We start from the raw sequence: 21,428 nt of genomic DNA, 5'->3' as shown, positions 1-21,428 counted from the left end.
TAAATAGAATGGCCCAGGAGGTATAATTAGGAGTTGATGTAATATGATTGGGATTAAGTTATATTGTTTGTTGAGCTGGAACGCTTTCTCAATTGGTGGCTGCTTTTAAGCCAACTATGGTGATGTTAGTATATACTCTCTAATAAAGGTTGTATCCTGATTCTAAGAAGCTGTACCTTCTTAGACTATATTTTAAATTTACATTAAAATTTTGTTTTTTTTAGGTAAATTTAAAGTTGAACTAAAATTCTGTTTGTGGGCAACCAGCTATCACCAGGCTCGTTAGGCTTTTCACCTCTACCCACAAATCTTCTCACTATTTTGCTACATAGATGAGTTGATCCTTTTAGATTGTTTATGGGTAGCTCGTCTGGTTTCGGGGAGCTTAGCTTAAGTTCTCTTTGTTAAGTCGTTTCTGGCTAGTTCATTATGCAAAAGGTAAAAGGGGTAATCTTTGCTGTTTAATACTGTTAAGATGTCTTTCATCATTCCCTTACGGTACTATCTCTATCGCTCCAATTAAAATTTCTATCTCCTATACTTTTATTATTTAACTAAATGTTTTACTTTATATGTCTGTGATACTTAAGTTTGGGGTTAGTTGGGCTAGCTTTTGTTCAAAGTGGTCATAAGTAATGAAATCTTCTGGGTGTAGGCCAGACGCTTTAGTTAAGCTACACTTTGATTAATCCAAGCACACCTTCCGGTATGCTTACCTTGTTACGACTTGTCTCCTCTTGTGTCTTAGTTAAGTTAATATGGTTATGGTTGTGTCTTATTACTTGAGGAGGGTGACGGGCGGTGTGTGCGTGCTTCATGGCCCTATTCAATTAAGCTCTCTATTCTTAATTTACTACTAAATCCTCCTTCAGTTTTTAATTTCATAAAAACGTTCGTGGAATGTTCTTGGGTAGAAAATGTAGCCCATTTCTTCCCACCCCATAAGTTACACCTTGACCTAACTTTTTTATGTAAAATGATTGTGCTTACTATTCTACCTTTTGAGGGTTTGCTGAAGATGGCGGTATATAGACTGAATTAGCAAAGGGTGGTGAGGTTTATCGGGGTTTATCGATTATAGAACAGGCTCCTCTAGAGGGATATAAAGCACCGCCAAGTCCTTTGAGTTTTAAGCTATTGCTAGTAGTCCTCTGGCGAATTATTTTGTTGTAAAATTATCTATGTTTAGGGCTAAGCATAGTGGGGTATCTAATCCCAGTTTGGGTCTTAGCTATCGTGTAGTCAGATTATTATAAAGTCACTTTCGTGGTCTATTTTATGGTAACTGTAGCTTTTTACGGCTTAGTTAAGTTTTAACTTTAGTGCAAAGGTATCTTAAACACGCTTTACGCCGTGGGCCTATTAGTTTGGGTTAATCGTATGACCGCGGTGGCTGGCACGAAATTTACCAACCCTTTTTAGTATGGCTTAGTCAAACTTTCGTTTATGGCTTAATTTTTATCACTGCTGTATCCCGTGGGGGTGTGGCTTAGCAAGGTGTTATGAGCTACTTAAGAGTGTGCTTGATACCTGCTCCTTTAGATCACTGCTGATTTTAAGGGCATTCTCACTGGGGCGTGGAGACTTGCATGTGTAAGTCTACTAAGAACTAATAGGAAGGCTAGGACCAAACCTTTGTGTTTATGGAGTCGTGCGACTCATCTTGGCATTTTCAGTGCCTTGCTTTATTAATTAAGCTACATTAACTTATACTGAAATTGTAGTGTGTATAATAAATAAAATACATAGTAAATATGAGAGGAAAAAAAAAGGGGATGCTATCTATAGATAGACCACGAGATCGAATGCGTGTAAGACTGTTGTGTTAAGTTAACTAGAGTAGCAATACATTTGTATACAATTTAAATAAAGCTTGTGAGTATTGTATGCACTTAGTCCTGTTTTTGGGGTTTGGCAGGACATAAATAAGTGTATAATAGATGACATGAGTTTATGGGGGGTAAGGGGGGTTTGTATAAGTTAACTTAATGTCTTGCGCGTGTACGTACGTGTACACACGTGTACGTACGTGTACACACGTGTACGTACGTGTACACACGTGTACGTACGTGTACGTACGTGTACGTACGTGTACACACGTGTACGTACGTGTACACACGTGTACGTACGTGTACACACGTGTACGTACGTGTACACACGTGTACGTACGTGTACACACGTGTACGTACGTGTACACACGTGTACGTACGTGTACACACGTGTACGTACGTGTACACACGTGTACGTACGTGTACACACGTGTACGTACGTGTACACACGTGTACGTACGTGTACACACGTGTGTCCTAGAATTATATGTCCTGAAACCATTGACTGAATAGCACCTTGATTTTATGCGTGAGTTGATAAATGATAATGAATAAGTCCAGCTACAAGTTATTTGACTGCATTAGGGCCGCGACGGGCATATTCCCTGAGAGCAGAAGATAAGTTAGAGTTAGTGCCGTTGCGGTCATAGATGAGTGATAGCAGATTCCCCCCCTAAAAATAAAAGATACCAAATGCATGACACCACAGTTATGTGTGATCATGGGCTGATTAGTCACTAGTCCATCGAGATGTCCCATTTGCGAGAATTAGTAGGATTGGAATAAATAGAGTCATGGCCCTGAGGTAAGAACCAGATGCCAGGTATAGTTTCATGATAGTAACCCCCACATTAGCATGGGCCCGGAGCGAGAAGAGTGACATTACAGGCAAGGATTGATGGTTTCTCGAGGCATGGTGATTAAGCCCTTATTGGACTAAGTGATATGCATCTAGTTACTGTTGAGGATCAATGGGTTGTGGAATTGGACTAGACATGTCCTATGTAAAGATATAATATCATGTACATGCTTATATGCATGGGGCAAGCCATTAATGCACGACGTACATAGGGGAGGGAAAGAAGGATTTTTTGGAGATACTGACATAGCACAGTAGAGGTGGTCCAATATATGAATGTAGGGGGTGTCAGGGAATAGTTTAAGAAGAATTTCAGCTTTGGGTGCTGATGGTGGAGCAAGAGCTTCTTCCTTGAGTCTTAGGGAGGGCGACTACTCTCCATTTTTGGTTTACAAGACCAAGGTAATGATTATACTACAAAGACTCTTCATTTTAGAAGATTATTTTCGATAACGCTAATTGTTGGCATTAGAATCAATAGGATGGTGAAATATAGAATTGAGGCGACCTGTCCGATAATGATGAAAGGGTGTTCAACTGGCTGTCCTCCAATCCAAGTTAAAGTGAGAAGATCGGCGACTAAAAGTCAGAATAGGCATTGGCTGAGGGGTCGGAATATTATACTGCGTTGCTTAGATGTGTGGAGGAATGGAATGAATGCTAAAATTAGGATGGAGAATACTAGGGCGAGTACACCTCCTAATTTATTAGGGATAGATCGTAGGATGGCATAGGCGAATAGGAAGTATCATTCAGGTTTGATATGTGGAGGGGTGTTTAGGGGGTTTGCAGGGGTGTAGTTGTCTGGATCTCCTAATAGGTCTGGTGAAAATAAAACTAGTGATATTAAGACTAGGAGCAGGAGTAGGATTCCTAGGATATCTTTAATTGTGTAGTAGGGGTGAAACGGAATTTTGTCTGAGTCTGATGTGATTCCTGAGGGGTTGTTGGATCCGGTTTCGTGTAGAAATAGGAGGTGTACTATTGCTAGAGCTGCGATGATGAATGGAAAGATAAAATGAAATGCAAAGAATCGTGTTAAGGTTGCTTTGTCTACTGAGAAGCCACCTCAGATTCACTCTACTAAGTTGGTTCCGATATAGGGGATGGCGGAGAGAAGGTTAGTGATTACAGTTGCCCCTCAAAATGATATTTGTCCTCACGGCAGTACATAGCCTATGAATGCTGTGGCTATGGTTGCGAATAGTAGTACAATTCCAATGTTTCATGTTTCTATGAATACATAGGATCCATAGTATAGGCCTCGTCCCACATGTATGAATAGGCAGATGAAGAATATGGAAGCGCCATTTGCATGTATATAGCGGATAATTCAGCCGTAGTTAACGTCTCGACAGATGTGGGTGACCGATGAAAAAGCTGTGGCCGTGTCCGATGTGTAGTGTATAGCTAGAAATAAACCTGTTAGAATCTGTAGAATCAAGCATACTCCTAATAAGGACCCGAAATTCCATCAAGCAGAGATGTTAGATGGCGCTGGGAGGTCAATGAATGAATTGTTGACAATTTTGGCTAGTGGGTGGGTTTTTCGAATGTTGGTCATTAATGTTCTTATAGTTGAAATACAACGATGATTTTTCATGTCATTAGTCATGGTTAAATTCCATGTAGGAATAATGATAACATACATTGTATTTATTTTAAGTATCGTTTTTGTGATGAGTTTTGTGGGTTTTGCCACTAAACCATCTCCTATTTATGGTGGGCTTGTGCTAATTATTAGCGGTGGGATTGGTTGTGCGATTGTTCTGAATTTTGGGGGTTCTTTTTTAGGGCTGATAGTGTTTTTAATTTATTTGGGGGGTATATTAGTAGTATTTGGTTATACAACTGCTATGGCTACTGAGCAATACCCTGAGGTGTGAGTTTCAAATAAGGCTGTTCTAGCGGCTTTTATTACTGGTCTATTGTCTGAGTTGTTGACTGCTTGCTATATTTTGAAGGATGATGAGGTGGAGGTAGTATTAAAGTTTAATGGAATAGGGGATTGGGTAATTTATGATACGGGGGACTCTGGGTTTTTTAGTGAAGAGGCTATGGGTATTGCGGCTTTATATAGTTATGGAACCTGGTTGGTGATTGTTACAGGTTGGTCGCTGTTAACTGGTGTGTTGGTTATCATGGAAGTTACCCGTGGTAATTAAGGATTAGTAGGCTGAGAATTATAGTTAGTATGAACGATAGGAAATAGAGCTTGATGAGACCCTTTTGATTTGAAATAAGGGTAGAAGATTTTATTTGGAAATACGAGATTGATTTGGGTAGGATGTTTTCTAGTCAGATGGAGTCCAGAAGTATAGATGCTGATTTCTGGCTGATGGTTAAACTTGTTTTAGGTGTGAGGCGGTGCATAATGGTTGGATAATAGCCAAGGAGGGTGGAAAATTTAAAGTAATTAGATGGATAGTTAAATTTGAGTCCTTGTATGGTAAGGTTTAGTTCTAGTGCCAGGATGAAACCCAAGATAGTTACTGCAAGGGCTATCATTTTTAGATAATGAGGCATAGTTATCTGTGGGATGGTGGTGGGTGTGATGCTGTGGGAGATAATGTATCCTGCAAATACACTTCCGATAAGGAGTTACACTTCCGATAAGGAGTCGTTTAATAGAGTTAATTAGGAGAGGATTATTCTCGTTGATAAGGATTATAGGGGAGAAGCGGGGCTGGCCTAGTAGAGCGAAGAATATAATTCGGGTGCTGTAGGCAGCGGTTAGGGATGTGGCAACGAGTGTAATTAAGAGGGCTCAGGCGTTGGTATTCGACGTGTTAGCGGACTCGATGATCAGGTCTTTGGAGTAGAATCCTGTAAGGAAAGGTATGCCTGTTAATGCGAGGCTTCCGACAATCAGGGAAGTTGTGGTGAAGGGAAGGACTTTAAATAGGCCACCTATCTTTCGAATGTCTTGTTCATCGTTTAGGCTGTGGATAATTGACCCTGAACATATGAATAACATAGCTTTAAAAAATGCGTGAGTGCAGATGTGTAAGAAGGCTAGGTAAGGCTGGTTAATGCCAATTGTTACTATTATTAGGCCTAGTTGGCTTGAGGTAGAGAACGCTACAATTTTTTTGATATCGTTCTGTGTAAGAGCGCAGATTGCAGTAAATAGTGTAGTAATAGCCCCTAAGCATAAAGTGAGGGTTTGAATAGTTTGATTATGCTCTATTAGTGGATGAAAGCGGATAAGAAGAAATACTCCTGCTACAACTATTGTGCTTGAGTGAAGTAGGGCTGATACAGGAGTGGGGCCTTCTATGGCTGAGGGGAGTCAGGGATGTAAGCCGAATTGAGCAGATTTACCGGTAGCTGCTAATAGTAAGCCAAGTAGCGGCAAATTAAAATTATCGTTTGTTGTAATAAAGATTTGTTGAAGGTCTCATGTGTTTAAGTTCAATAGAAACCATGCTATGGTTATAATGAAGCCTACATCTCCAATACGGTTATAGAGGATAGCTTGTAGGGCAGCTGTATTTGCATCGGTTCGGCCGTATCATCATCCAATAAGTAAAAATGATATAATGCCAACTCCTTCTCAGCCAATGAATAGTTGGAATATGTTGTTTGCGGTGACTAAGACTATTATAGTAATAAGAAATAAGAGAAGATACTTGAAAAATCGGTTAATATAAGGATCGGAGTGTATATATCATATAGAAAACTCTATAATAGACCACGTGACAAAAAGGGCTACGGGCACAAAGATTATTGAGAAGTAGTCTAATTTAAAACTCATGGATATTTTTATGGTCTGGATTGTTATTCAATGTCAGTTTGAAACAATTGTTTCCTGTCCTGAGTAGATGAATATTATTGTGGGAATTATGCTAATTATGAATGCGTAAGAAGTAGCGGTTTTTACATAGTATGGGTATAGCTTATTTTTGTAGAGTTTAGTAGAGGTTATAATGATGGGCAAAGTAAGAATGACTAGAGCTGTGATTATGCATGAAGTAAATATATTTATTACTTTTATTTGGAGTTGCACCAATTTTTTGGTTCCTAAGACCAATGGATTACTTCTATCCTATAAAAGTTGAAAAAGCCATGTTCTTATACATGGGAGCATGAGTTAGCAGTTCTTGCAGTACTTTTTCGGTAAGCAAAAAGGTTTGAGCTTTTATTATTAGATTCACAATCTAATGTTTTTGTTAAACTATGCTTACAGTAGATGGGACCGAGAATAATTTTAGGGTTAAGGGATAGGAGGAGTAGAGGCAGTAGATGCAAGGTTATTAGGGCATTTTCTCGTGTGAATGACGGTTTGATATTTTTGATATGGTGGGAATATTTACCACGCTGTGTGGTGATTAGTATATAAAGTGAGTATAGGGCAGTGATGGTGATGTTAATTCCTATTAGAATAATAGTAATGTTGGATCATGAGAATGAGGATATCACTACAAATAGTTCTCCGATAAGATTAATTGTTGGAGGAAGAGCCAGATTTGTGAGGCTTGCTAATAACCATCAGGCTGCTATCAGGGGAAGGAGGGTTTGAAGTCCTCGTGCGAGAATCATAGTACGGCTATGGATTCGTTCGTAATTGGAGTTGGCTAAGCAGAATAGCATCGAGGATGTTAAACCATGGGCAATTATTAGGGCTGTTGCACCTATATAACTTCATGGTGTTTGAATAAGAACCGCTACAATAACGAGTGCCATATGACTAACTGAGGAGTATGCAATTAGGGATTTTAGATCTGTTTGACGGAGACAGATAGAGCTTGTTATGATTATGCCTCATAGAGATAATATTATGAAAGGATACGCTATGAAGTTGGTCAGGGGGTTTAGTAGGGTTGTAATTCGTATCATGCCATAGCCTCCTAATTTCAGGAGTACGGCGGCAAGTACCATGGAGCCGGCAATAGGGGCCTCTACGTGTGCTTTTGGTAGTCACAAGTGGAGGCCGTATAGAGGTATCTTTACTATGAATGCTATCATGCATGCCAATCATAAGAAAACATTAGATCAGGAGTTTGGCAGAGGTTGAATTCAGTATTGAATTATGAGAAAATTTAGGGAGCCCATGAAATTGTGGATGTAAAGGAGAGCTACTAGGAGTGGGAGAGATCCTATTAAAGTATAAAATAAGAAGTAGAGCCCTGCGTTTAGTCGTTCAGTTTGATTCCCCCATCGGGTAATAATGATCAGGGTTGGGATTAGTGTTGCCTCAAATAGGATGTAAAAGAAGATAAGTTCAGAGGCGGTGAAAGTTATAATTAGGAACAACTGGAGAAGAATCAGTATTGAAATATATAGTTTTTTCGAGTTAAGGGTTCTTTTGATAAATGGTGTTGGCTTGCTATAAGTATAAGGGGTAGAAGTCATGTTGTAAGTGCTAGTAGCGGTGCTGATAGGGAGTCAGAGAAAAATATTAAGGAGGGGTTCAATGTATTATCATTTGGTTGATTCAGGTAGAATAAGCTGATTAAGCTGATTAGCAAACCATATGTTGTCGTGTTAATTCAGATTATGTTAGGCTTTGATACTCATGTAAGGGGGATCAGTATGATAGTGGGGATGATAATTTTTAGCATTGTAAGAGGTTTAGGTTTTGTACGTAATCAGTCCCGTAGGTGTTAGATACTATAACTAGTAGAGATAGTCCTAATGCTGCTTCGCAGGCAGCAAATACTAGTAGTACGATTGGTATCATGCTGGCTAATGTAAGGTGGTTGTTGAGAATAGTTACAGATATTATTACAAATAGTGATAATATTATGCCCTCTAAGCATAGTAGCGATGATATTAGGTGTGATCGATAAACAAGTATACCTATTAGAGAAAGAATGAATGCCAGAAAGATATTAATATATACTATGGACATATGATAATTATGAGATAAATCATAATCTAATGAGTCGAAATCATTTGTTTTGGCTTAAACTAATTATCATATTCGGTTCATTCTAGCCCCTTTTCGGTTCATTCGTACGCTAGGCTTGCAGCTAGGAGGGAGATTAGTAGGAGTGCTATGATAAGTATTGTTGTCAACTTGTTGGTTTGTGACGCTCAGGGAAGTGGGAGTAGGAGTGCGATTTCTAGGTCGAAAAGCAGGAATGTGATGGCAACTAGGAAGAATTTTATAGAGAAAGGTAGGCGAGCAGATCCCATGGGGTCAAAACCACATTCGTAGGGGCTTGTCTTGTCTGTATAAATATTTAGTTGGGGAAGTCAGAATGCGATTAGTACAAGTAAGGACGCTAGGGTTACATTAGTTATCAAGGTTAGTATTACGTTTATTACTTCTTTCCAGGTTGATCTGGAGCTAACTGATTGGAAGTCAATTGTACTAGTTATACTAAAGAAATAGGATCCTCATCAATAAATAGATACATATAAGAATAGTCAGACTACATCAACAAAGTGTCAATATCATGCAGCGGCTTCAAATCCGAAGTGGTGGTTTGATGTGAAGTGGTAGTATAGTTGTCGGAGAAAGCACACGATAAGGAATGTGGAGCCAATAATTACATGTAGTCCGTGAAACCCAGTAGCTATAAAAAAGGTAGATCCGTACACTCCGTCGGAGATTGTAAAAGATGTCTCGTAGTATTCGGAGGCCTGTAATAGTGTAAAATATACGCCTAAGGAGATTGTAATAAATAGGCCTTGAAGTATGTGTTTACGATTGCCTTCTATTAAACTATGATGGGCTCAAGTAATAGATACTCCGGAGGCTAGGAGGACTGAGGTGTTGAGTAGAGGAACTTCTAGTGGGTTAAGAGGAATAATGCCGGTGGGAGGTCAGCAACCTCCAAGTTCAGGAGTAGGGGCTAGGCTGGAATGGTAAAAGGCTCAAAAGAAGCCTGCAAAGAAAAATACTTCTGATACAATAAAAAGAACTATTCCGTACCGTAGTCCTTTTTGTACAATAGGGGTGTGATGTCCTTGGAATGTGCCTTCTCGGATCACATCTCGTCATCACTGGTATATGGTTAGCAGGTTGGTTGTGAATCCTAATGTAAGTAGGGATATTGAGTTATAGTGAAATCATATGATAAGACCCGATGTTATAAGAAGGGCAGAAAGGGCTCCTGTTAGCGGTCATGGGCTTGGGTTAACTATATGGTAAGCGTGAGTTTGGTGGGTCATTAGGTGTTGTCATGTAAGTATAGACTTACTAGTAAGGTAAAGACATAGGCTTGAATTAAGGCAACAGCAAACTCTAGAATCGTAAATAGAATTAAAATAATAAAAGTGATGAAAGCTGTGGTCGCGCTAATATTAATAAGAGCTAAGGTAGCCCCTCCAATCAAATGGATTAGGAGGTGTCCTGCAGTAATATTGGCGGTTAATCGAACGGCTAGAGCTATGGGTTGAATGAATAGACTAATAGTTTCGATGATTACTAGTATTGGAATTAGGGGAAGAGGGGTGCCTTGGGGTAGAAAGTGTGCCAAGGATGCTTTGGTCTTATAGCGGAAACCGGTAATTACTGTCCCTGCTCATAGGGGGATTGCTATTCCGAGGTTTATAGAGAGTTGTGTCGTGGGCGTAAATGAGTGGGGTAGTAGTCCAAGTAGGTTAGTTGAACCAATGAATAGAATTAGTGATATAAGTATGAGAGCTCAGGTTCGTCCCTTTTGATTATGAATTGCTAGTATTTGTTTTGATGTTAATTGAATTAATCATTGCTGAATGGAGATTAACCGATTATTGATTAGGCGATTGGGTGCTGGGAATAAAATGGAAGGGAATATGACGATCAGTACTACAATAGGGAGACCTATTATTGAGGGGGCAGCGAAAGAGGCGAATAAATTTTCGTTCATTTGTTTTCTCAAGGATTATGTTGACTAGTGATTTTAGTAGACTTGGTTATTGGGTTTTCCGGGTAGTGGTGATTTGAAATTTTTAGTTGGAATAGAATGAAGAGGGTGAGAAATATTGAAAAGATTATAATAAATCAGGTGGATGTGTCTAGCTGTGGCATTTCATTAAGGGGAGGTTAAAACTCCCAGTCTTTAACTTAAAAGGTTAATGCTTTATAGCTTCTTAATGAGTAAGTCTAGTCTAGGTTATACTATTAAGGCAGATCAGGTTTCAAAATAAGATAGGGGGACTATTTCAAGAACAATGGGTATAAAGCTATGGTTAGATCCGCAGATTTCAGAGCACTGGCCATAATACAGTCCCGGTCGTATGGCTATAAGGGTGGTTTGGTTTAGTCGTCCTGGAATAGCGTCAGTTTTTAGACCTAGTGATGGAACAGCTCATGAATGCAAAACGTCTTCTGAAGAAATAAGTATTCGGATGGTTATTTCTATTGGGAGGACAACTCGGTTGTCTACTTCTAATAGTCGGAGTTCTCCTGGCTTTAATTCTTGTGTTGGGATTATGTAGGAGTCAAAGTTTAAGTCTTCATAATCAGTATATTCATAGCTTCAGTATCATTGGTGGCCTATTGTTTTCACGGTTAAAGAGGGGTTATTGATTTCGTCTATTATATAAAGGATTCGGAGGGAAGGTAGAGCGATTAGGATTAGGATAATGGCGGGTAGGATAGTTCATACTGTTTCTACTTCCTGTGCGTCTATTGTGCTTGTATGAGTTAATTTTGTAGTCAATATTAGGGAAATGATGTAGAGAACTAAAGAACTGATTAAGAATACAATTATTAGTGTATGGTCATGAAAATGAAGTAGCTCCTCTATAATAGGGGAGGTTGCGTCCTGTAATCCGAGTTGAAATGGGTACGCCATAGAGGTATATAGGGGTTTCACCTATAATTTAACCTTGACAAAGTTATGTAATATTTTACTAATACCTCCTGATTGAGAAAGACATAGTGGTTATGACATTGGCTTGAAACCAATTTTAGGGGGTTCGATTCCTTCCTTTCTTATTTTTGGATTACATATGTAGGTTCTTCGAACGTGTGATATGGAGGGGGACATCCATGTAGTCATTCAATATTAGTTGTAGTAAGTTCTACTATAGCAACTTCTCGTTTGGATGCAAAGGCCTCTCAGATTATAAAAATTATAAGCATCACCGCTGTAAGCGAGATAAACGATCCTATAGAGGAGACGGTATTTCAGGTGGTATATGCATCTGGATAGTCAGAGTACCGACGAGGTATTCCGGATAAACCTAGGAAATGCTGAGGGAAGAAAGTTATATTTACTCCCACAAATATAATTGTAAAGTGAATCTTTGCTCAAGTATCGTTAAGAGTATAACCTGAGAATAAGGGGAATCAGTGGGCAAATCCTCCCATAATGGCAAAAACTGCTCCCATTGAGAGCACATAGTGAAAATGAGCTACAACATAATACGTATCATGAAGAACGATGTCTAAGGACGAATTAGCTAGGACAATGCCTGTTAGCCCGCCTACTGTGAATAAGAAAATAAACCCTAAAGCTCATAGCATAGCTGGAGATCATTTAATATTGCCTCCGTGAAGTGTTGCCAGTCAACTAAATACTTTTACTCCTGTTGGAATAGCGATAATTATAGTGGCGGATGTGAAGTATGCTCGTGTGTCTACGTCTATTCCTACAGTAAACATATGGTGAGCTCATACGATAAAGCCTAAAAACCCAATAGATATTATTGCCCATACTATTCCTATATAGCCGAAAGGCTCTTTTTTCCCTGAGTAGTAAGTGACAATGTGAGAAATTATTCCGAACCCTGGCAGGATAAGAATGTAAACTTCAGGATGTCCGAAGAATCAGAATAAGTGTTGATATAGGATAGGGTCTCCTCCTCCAGCGGGATCGAAAAATGTCGTATTAAGATTACGGTCTGTTAAAAGTATTGTAATTCCAGCAGCCAGTACAGGCAGGGATAGTAGGAGTAGAACTGCTGTAATTAGTACTGATCATACAAATAGGGGGGTTTGATACTGGGATATTGCAGGGGGTTTTATGTTGATAATAGTAGTAATGAAATTAATTGCCCCTAAAATAGAAGAGACTCCGGCTAAATGTAAGGAGAAAATTGTAAGATCAACGGATGCTCCTGCATGGGCCAGATTGCCAGCCAGTGGGGGGTAAACGGTCCACCCCGTTCCTGCACCTGCTTCTACCATAGAAGATGCTAATAGTAGAAGAAAAGATGGAGGAAGAAGTCAGAAGCTCATGTTATTTATTCGGGGGAATGCCATGTCCGGAGCACCAATTATTAATGGCACTAGTCAGTTTCCAAAGCCCCCAATTATAATGGGCATGACTATGAAGAAGATTATTACGAAAGCATGGGCGGTTACGACGACGTTATAAATTTGATCGTCGCCTAGTAAAGTACCGGGCTGACCTAGTTCGGCTCGGATGAGGAGGCTCAAGGCAGTGCCTACTATGCCGGCTCATGCTCCAAATAGTAAGTATAAAGTACCAATATCTTTGTGATTAGTAGAGAACAGTCATCGGTTAATGAACATAGGTAAAATGGCTGATAAAAGCATTAGACTGTAAATCTAAAAATAGAGGTTTAAGTCCTCTTTTTGCCAAGCTCTGTGGTGAATTTTCATATTGAATTGCAAATTCAAAGAAGCAGCCTAGACGCCGCCGGGGCTTCTCCCGCCTTTTTTTTCTACGCGGCGGGAGAAGGTAGATTGAAGCCAGTTACTAGGGTATTTAGCTGTTAACTAAAATTTCGTGAGGTAGAAGCTCACCAATCTAGGGAGGGCTTAGCTTAATTAAAGTGTTTGATTTGCATTCAATTGATGTAAGATAGATTCTTGCAGCCCTTAGAGGTGATTTGGTCAGGGGTTAAGTGTATAGCACTTGCTTAGAGCTTTGAAGGCTCTTGGTCTGGTCTAACCTAAACTCCTAGTCCAAGACTGATAATATAGGTGTTAGCGGGAGTAGTATAGTTGAGATAATGATTAAGGGGGGTAGTAGGGTTGCCTTTTTTGTGTACTCGAATTGTCATTTTATTTTTATGTTATTTGTGGACGGGAATATGGTAAGTGCGGTGCTATATGTGAGTCGCAGGTAGAAATATAAGTTAAGTAGAGCGGTGATGGCTATTAGTGTTGGAATAATAATTATGTTATTTTTTGTTAATTCTTGAATAATTATTCATTTAGGGATGAAGCCAGATAATGGGGGTAGTCCTCCTAGGGATAATATTAAGATTAAGATTATGGAGGTGATTAGGGGAAATTTATTTCATATGTGGGATAAGGATAAGGTTGTGGTGGATGAGTTTAATATGAATAGTATGAAGGTAGATAGTGTTATTAGAATATATAAAGTTAAGTTTAGGATTATTATTGTAGGGTTGTAAATAATGATAGCGGCTATTCAGCCTATGTGGGCAATGGAGGAGTATGCTATGATTTTTCGTAGTTGAGTTTGATTTAGTCCGCCTCAGCCTCCTACTAGAACGGATGCGAGGGCTATTAGTATAAGAAGGTTGGTGTTAATTGATGGGGAGATTTGATATAGGATGGATATAGGTGCGATTTTTTGTCATGTTAGTAGGATTATTCCTGATATAAGTGTTACTCCTTGTGCTACTTCGGGAACTCAGAAGTGGAATGGAGATAGGCCTAGTTTTATTGTTAGGGCGGTGGTTATTATGATGGATGCGATGGGGTTTGAGATTTTTGAGATTACTCATTGGCCGGAGTAAAGAAGGTTAATGGTGACTCCTATTATTAGTAATATTGAGGCAGTAGCTTGTGTAAGAAAATATTTTGTAGAGGCTTCTATGGCTCGTGGATTATACTTTTTTATGAGGATAGGGATGATGGCTAGCATGTTTATTTCGAATCCAATTCAGATCAGTAATCAGTGCGAGCTTAGTATGACGATTATGGTCCCTGCCATGATAGTTGCTATAATAATAGTGAGAATAGGGGGTTTTATTAGTACGGGAAGGGTATAAACCAACATTTTCGGGGTATGGGCCCGATAGCTTAATTTAGCTGACCTTACTGTAGAATATAGTGTAAGTTTGGTAGCACGAAGATCTTTGAATTCTTAAGATTAGGTTCGAAGCCTATTATTCTAGAAATAAGAGGATTTAAACCTCTATTATTTACTCTATCAAAGTAACTCTTTTATCAGACATATTTCTTATGTTTGGGGTGGGATACTCGCGGTAATAATGGGTAAGGCAACATGTCATATGCATAGGGCTAAAGTTAGGGGTAGAAAATTTTTTCACAATAAGTGTATTAATTGATCATAGCGGAATCGAGGGTATGATGCTCGAATTCATAGGAAGCAGATAGTTAGTAAGAGGGTTTTTATAGTGAAGTTAATAGAGTAGAGTTCTGGTATAAATGGGTTGTGGAATGCACCGAAGAATAGAATTGTTGTGAGGATATTTATTATAATGATATTTGCGTACTCTGCTAGAAAGAATAGGGCAAAAGGACCCGCTGCATACTCTACGTTAAATCCAGAAACTAGTTCGGATTCTCCTTCAGTTAAGTCGAAGGGGGCTCGGTTAGTTTCTGCTAGAGTAGAAATGAATCATATCATGGCTAGGGGCCAGGCCGGAAAGATTAGTCATATATGTTCTTGGGTGATAATTAGTGTGGATAGTGTAAATGACCCGTTTATTAGGAGGACTGATAGGAGAATGATTGCTAGTGTTACTTCATATGAGATTGTTTGAGCTACTGCTCGGAGGGCTCCGATTAGAGCGTATTTGGAGTTTGAGGCTCATCCTGACCAAAGGATGGAGTATACGGCGAGACTTGATATTGCTAGTATGAATAGGACTCCTAAGTTTATATTAATGAGTGGGTAGGGCATTGGGAGAGGGATTCATATAGTTAGGGCTAGTGATAGAGCTAGAATGGGGGCTAGAATGAATATTGATATGGAGGATGTAAGTGGTCGTAGAGGTTCTTTTGTGAAGAGTTTTACTGCATCTGCGATTGGTTGAAGGAGGCCGTAGGGGCCTACGATATTAGGCCCTTTTCGAAGTTGTATGTAGCCTAAGACTTTTCGTTCAACGAGGGTGAGGAAGGCTACGGCAAGAAGGATTGGGATGATAAGAGAGATAATGTTGATAAAGAACATTTTGTTAGGGAGAGGAATTGAACCTCTGATAATAAAGGTTTAAGTTTTACGCAGTTACCGGGCTCTGCCACCCTAACAAAGCCCCTTTTCTCGGGCTTATGAGGAGATAAACTGGTTAGATTGAGTTGACTTCATCTATTAGTTTTAAGGCGCCTTTGTGAGGTAGGCCTTACATCCCTTGTCCTTTCGTACTGGGGGAGGTTATATAATAGATAGAAACCGACCTGGATTACTCCGGTCTGAACTCAGATCACGTAGGACTTTAATCGTTGAACAAACGAACCCTTAATAGCTGCTGCACCATTAGGATGTCCTGATCCAACATCGAGGTCGTAAACCCTATTGTCGATATGGACTCTTGAATAGGATTGCGCTGTTATCCCTAGGGTAACTTGTTCCGTTGATCAAAAATTATTGGATCAATAAGTGATGTTATATTTTGACTTGTGGGTCTAAATTTTAATCACTCGGGAGTTTTTTTATATTCCGAGGTCACCCCAACCTAAATTGCTAACCCACAATAATGGTGTAATGTTATGCCTTGTAGGTATTTAGTATCCATAAGTTTGGGTTAGTTAATTAAAGCTCCATAGGGTCTTCTCGTCTTATTGTGGCATTCCCGCCTCTTCACGGGAAGGTCAATTTCACTGATTGGGAATAAGAGACAGTTAAACCCTCGTGTGGCCATTCATACAAGTCCTTATTTAGAGAACAAATGATTATGCTACCTTTGCACGGTCAGGATACCGCGGCCGTTAAACAAGTGTCACTGGGCAGGCAGTGCCTCCAATACTAGAAATGCTGGAGGTGATGTTTTTGGTAAACAGGCGGGGTTTGTGTTTGCCGAGTTCCTTTTACTCCTTTTAATCTTTCCTTAAATGCATGCCTGTGTTGGGTTAACAATAGGGTAGATAAGTATTTCATTTTTGGGTTGATATTATCAGATTGTTAACTATCAGTGGTCTATCCGTTTCTGATATAAGCTTATGCGGGGAGAAAATAGTTCTTGTTACTCATACTAGCATTGTTGCTTCTATATTTAAATAGAATGGCCCAGGAGGTATAATTAGGAGTTGATGTAATATGATTGGGATTAAGTTATATTGTTTGTTGAGCTGGAACGCTTTCTCAATTGGTGGCTGCTTTTAAGCCAACTATGGTGATGTTAGTATATACTCTCTAATAAAGGTTGTATCCTGATTCTAAGAAGCTGTACCTTCTTAGACTATATTTTAAATTTACATTAAAATTTTGTTTTTTTTAGGTAAATTTAAAGTTGAACTAAAATTCTGTTTGTGGGCAACCAGCTATCACCAGGCTCGTTAGGCTTTTCACCTCTACCCACAAATCTTCTCACTATTTTGCTACATAGATGAGTTGATCCTTTTAGATTGTTTATGGGTAGCTCGTCTGGTTTCGGGGAGCTTAGCTTAAGTTCTCTTTGTTAAGTCGTTTCTGGCTAGTTCATTATGCAAAAGGTAAAAGGGGTAATCTTTGCTGTTTAATACTGTTAAGATGTCTTTCATCATTCCCTTACGGTACTATCTCTATCGCTCCAATTAAAATTTCTATCTCCTATACTTTTATTATTTAACTAAATGTTTTACTTTATATGTCTGTGATACTTAAGTTTGGGGTTAGTTGGGCTAGCTTTTGTTCAAAGTGGTCATAAGTAATGAAATCTTCTGGGTGTAGGCCAGACGCTTTAGTTAAGCTACACTTTGATTAATCCAAGCACACCTTCCGGTATGCTTACCTTGTTACGACTTGTCTCCTCTTGTGTCTTAGTTAAGTTAATATGGTTATGGTTGTGTCTTATTACTTGAGGAGGGTGACGGGCGGTGTGTGCGTGCTTCATGGCCCTATTCAATTAAGCTCTCTATTCTTAATTTACTACTAAATCCTCCTTCAGTTTTTAATTTCATAAAAACGTTCGTGGAATGTTCTTGGGTAGAAAATGTAGCCCATTTCTTCCCACCCCATAAGTTACACCTTGACCTAACTTTTTTATGTAAAATGATTGTGCTTACTATTCTACCTTTTGAGGGTTTGCTGAAGATGGCGGTATATAGACTGAATTAGCAAAGGGTGGTGAGGTTTATCGGGGTTTATCGATTATAGAACAGGCTCCTCTAGAGGGATATAAAGCACCGCCAAGTCCTTTGAGTTTTAAGCTATTGCTAGTAGTCCTCTGGCGAATTATTTTGTTGTAAAATTATCTATGTTTAGGGCTAAGCATAGTGGGGTATCTAATCCCAGTTTGGGTCTTAGCTATCGTGTAGTCAGATTATTATAAAGTCACTTTCGTGGTCTATTTTATGGTAACTGTAGCTTTTTACGGCTTAGTTAAGTTTTAACTTTAGTGCAAAGGTATCTTAAACACGCTTTACGCCGTGGGCCTATTAGTTTGGGTTAATCGTATGACCGCGGTGGCTGGCACGAAATTTACCAACCCTTTTTAGTATGGCTTAGTCAAACTTTCGTTTATGGCTTAATTTTTATCACTGCTGTATCCCGTGGGGGTGTGGCTTAGCAAGGTGTTATGAGCTACTTAAGAGTGTGCTTGATACCTGCTCCTTTAGATCACTGCTGATTTTAAGGGCATTCTCACTGGGGCGTGGAGACTTGCATGTGTAAGTCTACTAAGAACTAATAGGAAGGCTAGGACCAAACCTTTGTGTTTATGGAGTCGTGCGACTCATCTTGGCATTTTCAGTGCCTTGCTTTATTAATTAAGCTACATTAACTTATACTGAAATTGTAGTGTGTATAATAAATAAAATACATAGTAAATATGAGAGGAAAAAAAAAGGGGATGCTATCTATAGATAGACCACGAGATCGAATGCGTGTAAGACTGTTGTGTTAAGTTAACTAGAGTAGCAATACATTTGTATACAATTTAAATAAAGCTTGTGAGTATTGTATGCACTTAGTCCTGTTTTTGGGGTTTGGCAGGACATAAATAAGTGTATAATAGATGACATGAGTTTATGGGGGGTAAGGGGGGTTTGTATAAGTTAACTTAATGTCTTGCGCGTGTACGTACGTGTACACACGTGTACGTACGTGTACACACGTGTACGTACGTGTACACACGTGTACGTACGTGTACGTACGTGTACGTACGTGTACACACGTGTACGTACGTGTACACACGTGTACGTACGTGTACACACGTGTACGTACGTGTACACACGTGTACGTACGTGTACACACGTGTACGTACGTGTACACACGTGTACGTACGTGTACACACGTGTACGTACGTGTACACACGTGTACGTACGTGTACACACGTGTACGTACGTGTACACACGTGTACGTACGTGTACACACGTGTACGTACGTGTACACACGTGTACGTACGTGTACACACGTGTACGTACGTGTACACACGTGTGTCCTAGAATTATATGTCCTGAAACCATTGACTGAATAGCACCTTGATTTTATGCGTGAGTTGATAAATGATAATGAATAAGTCCAGCTACAAGTTATTTGACTGCATTAGGGCCGCGACGGGCATATTCCCTGAGAGCAGAAGATAAGTTAGAGTTAGTGCCGTTGCGGTCATAGATGAGTGATAGCAGATTCCCCCCCTAAAAATAAAAGATACCAAATGCATGACACCACAGTTATGTGTGATCATGGGCTGATTAGTCACTAGTCCATCGAGATGTCCCATTTGCGAGAATTAGTAGGATTGGAATAAATAGAGTCATGGCCCTGAGGTAAGAACCAGATGCCAGGTATAGTTTCATGATAGTAACCCCCACATTAGCATGGGCCCGGAGCGAGAAGAGTGACATTACAGGCAAGGATTGATGGTTTCTCGAGGCATGGTGATTAAGCCCTTATTGGACTAAGTGATATGCATCTAGTTACTGTTGAGGATCAATGGGTTGTGGAATTGGACTAGACATGTCCTATGTAAAGATATAATATCATGTACATGCTTATATGCATGGGGCAAGCCATTAATGCACGACGTACATAGGGGAGGGAAAGAAGGATTTTTTGGAGATACTGACATAGCACAGTAGAGGTGGTCCAATATATGAATGTAGGGGGTGTCAGGGAATAGTTTAAGAAGAATTTCAGCTTTGGGTGCTGATGGTGGAGCAAGAGCTTCTTCCTTGAGTCTTAGGGAGGGCGACTACTCTCCATTTTTGGTTTACAAGACCAAGGTAATGATTATACTACAAAGACTCTTCATTTTAGAAGATTATTTTCGATAACGCTAATTGTTGGCATTAGAATCAATAGGATGGTGAAATATAGAATTGAGGCGACCTGTCCGATAATGATGAAAGGGTGTTCAACTGGCTGTCCTCCAATCCAAGTTAAAGTGAGAAGATCGGCGACTAAAAGTCAGAATAGGCATTGGCTGAGGGGTCGGAATATTATACTGCGTTGCTTAGATGTGTGGAGGAATGGAATGAATGCTAAAATTAGGATGGAGAATACTAGGGCGAGTACACCTCCTAATTTATTAGGGATAGATCGTAGGATGGCATAGGCGAATAGGAAGTATCATTCAGGTTTGATATGTGGAGGGGTGTTTAGGGGGTTTGCAGGGGTGTAGTTGTCTGGATCTCCTAATAGGTCTGGTGAAAATAAAACTAGTGATATTAAGACTAGGAGCAGGAGTAGGATTCCTAGGATATCTTTAATTGTGTAGTAGGGGTGAAACGGAATTTTGTCTGAGTCTGATGTGATTCCTGAGGGGTTGTTGGATCCGGTTTCGTGTAGAAATAGGAGGTGTACTATTGCTAGAGCTGCGATGATGAATGGAAAGATAAAATGAAATGCAAAGAATCGTGTTAAGGTTGCTTTGTCTACTGAGAAGCCACCTCAGATTCACTCTACTAAGTTGGTTCCGATATAGGGGATGGCGGAGAGAAGGTTAGTGATTACAGTTGCCCCTCAAAATGATATTTGTCCTCACGGCAGTACATAGCCTATGAATGCTGTGGCTATGGTTGCGAATAGTAGTACAATTCCAATGTTTCATGTTTCTATGAATACATAGGATCCATAGTATAGGCCTCGTCCCACATGTATGAATAGGCAGATGAAGAATATGGAAGCGCCATTTGCATGTATATAGCGGATAATTCAGCCGTAGTTAACGTCTCGACAGATGTGGGTGACCGATGAAAAAGCTGTGGCCGTGTCCGATGTGTAGTGTATAGCTAGAAATAAACCTGTTAGAATCTGTAGAATCAAGCATACTCCTAATAAGGACCCGAAATTCCATCAAGCAGAGATGTTAGATGGCGCTGGGAGGTCAATGAATGAATTGTTGACAATTTTGGCTAGTGGGTGGGTTTTTCGAATGTTGGTCATTAATGTTCTTATAGTTGAAATACAACGATGATTTTTCATGTCATTAGTCATGGTTAAATTCCATGTAGGAATAATGATAACATACATTGTATTTATTTTAAGTATCGTTTTTGTGATGAGTTTTGTGGGTTTTGCCACTAAACCATCTCCTATTTATGGTGGGCTTGTGCTAATTATTAGCGGTGGGATTGGTTGTGCGATTGTTCTGAATTTTGGGGGTTCTTTTTTAGGGCTGATAGTGTTTTTAATTTATTTGGGGGGTATATTAGTAGTATTTGGTTATACAACTGCTATGGCTACTGAGCAATACCCTGAGGTGTGAGTTTCAAATAAGGCTGTTCTAGCGGCTTTTATTACTGGTCTATTGTC

General features: G+C 39.6%; 2 pseudogenes; both read right to left on the bottom strand.

The window, feature by feature from the left end:
- Window positions 1–683: 683 nt before the first annotated feature.
- On the bottom strand, window positions 684–1,638 carry LOC144310053 (18S ribosomal RNA; annotated as a pseudogene).
- Window positions 1,639–17,430: 15,792 nt separating this feature from the next.
- LOC144310052 (18S ribosomal RNA) lies at window positions 17,431–18,385 on the bottom strand (annotated as a pseudogene).
- Window positions 18,386–21,428: the final 3,043 nt, after the last annotated feature.

Source organism: Canis aureus, unplaced genomic scaffold, assembly GCF_053574225.1.
Source record: "Canis aureus isolate CA01 unplaced genomic scaffold, VMU_Caureus_v.1.0 ptg000371l_RagTag, whole genome shotgun sequence".
Lineage (NCBI taxonomy): Eukaryota > Metazoa > Chordata > Mammalia > Carnivora > Canidae > Canis > Canis aureus.
This window is presented reverse-complemented; position numbering and strand designations above follow the sequence as displayed.